The following is a 1,778-nucleotide window of genomic DNA, read 5'->3' on the forward strand; positions in this document are numbered from 1 at the left end:
GGTTTTCACAAACCCAGTAAACGTATATCTCAAGTGTGTGTGACAAGCTAAGTTTTCGATATAACGGTTGAGAAATATTAGCTCGAATCTAAATAAGGTTTTCATCTAACGGTGAATATTGATTGCTTTGTAACTAAGGAAAAACCCTGATTTGAAGACTATATATAGGAGACATCTAGCATTAGGCAAAACTAATCCCCACACATCTGTGTGATACTAGTGCGCTCGCTAGAGTCGATTCTCCTCTAACCTTTGGTTTTCTTCTCTAAAACCAAGTTAACGACTTAAAGACTTCATTGGGATTGTGAAGCCAGACCGATACTACATTTATCGTAGTTATGTGATCTGATTTTGCATCTGCAATCGTACGAGGACAATCTATTGATTGGCTTGAGATTGTGAGAGTTCTCCGATAGGCAAGATAAAGAAGTCACAAACATCTTCGTCTCACTGTTTGTGATTCCTCGACATCTTCTTGTGTAGTCAAGAAAGATTGTTGAGAAGTGATTGATTAATCTAGGCTGTTCTTCGGGAATATATGACCGGATTATCAATTGGTTCCTGTTCACCTTGATTTTCATATCTTAAGACGGAACAAAAACCTAGGGTTTTTTTGTGGGATACAGATTTATCCTTCGATAGACTTTTCTGTGTGAGACAGTTTTGTTTATTATCAAGTCTGCGATTTTGGGTTGCAACAACTATTGGTTGTGGGTCAGATCAGCTAAGGGAATCAAGTGCGCAGTATCCTGCTGGGATCAGAGGCGTAGGAGTAAAACTGTACCTTGAATTAGTGGGAGACTGATTGGGGTTCAACTACAGTCCCGTCCGAAGTTAGCTTGGAGTAGGCTAGTGTCTGTAGCGGGTTAATATAGTGTGTATTCAATCTGGACTAGGTCCCGGGGTTTTTCTGCATTTGCGGTTTCCTCGTTAACAAAATTTCTGGTGTCTGTGTTTATTTCATTTTCCGCATTATATTGTTTATCTTTATAATTGAAATAATACAGGTTGTGCGTTATAGTCTAATCGATTACAGATCCGACCTTGTGGTTGTTGATTTCATTGATTAATACTTGGAAATTGGTCACCGTCCAAGTTATTCCTTGTATTTGATAAATACTCGCTATTGTTTTTAGCTTGAGTAAAAATCAAATCCAGAGAGAGATATTAACTCCTTGAGATACTTTTATCTAGATTGATTCTGATTGTCTAGTTGATTCTCTAGCAAAGTATTTTGGTGTTAATCCATACAGATTGCTAAGCGAAATATTGGGTGGTGGTGTTAGACCCCCGCTTTTTCAACAAATAGAATCGGGTATAACCTGATTGAAAACAACATCATTCCTGTAATTCCATATTGACCAAAAAATGAAAACAATTTTTGGTATATCTCTTTTTTATAACAGTCCAGTCATGCAAAAATGAAACCAATCCTTAATATCACAGTTATGATTCAGATTTATAATATTCATGAAAGATAGAGCAGACCAAACACATTTAGTAAACTTGAACTTTAGACATAAATGGTTTTCCTCTTCTTGCTAACTATTAGAAAAAAGACTGCAACATGGGCAAGCATTCTTGTTAAATTGGTAAATTCTATTTCCTAAAGGTAAAACTCTAAAAACCAACTTCCAACAGAACAATTTAACTATAGGAATGGAGTTCATTTTCCAAAGAGAATTCCAAAAAGATCTATGAACATTATTAATGTTTCTGTTTGAGAGGAAATGGTACGCAGTTTTAGTGGTACATTCCCCTAAAACAGTAGACTTTCA

The sequence above is a fragment of the Papaver somniferum genome, chromosome 5 (assembly GCF_003573695.1).
Source record: "Papaver somniferum cultivar HN1 chromosome 5, ASM357369v1, whole genome shotgun sequence".
Taxonomy (NCBI): domain Eukaryota; kingdom Viridiplantae; phylum Streptophyta; class Magnoliopsida; order Ranunculales; family Papaveraceae; genus Papaver; species Papaver somniferum.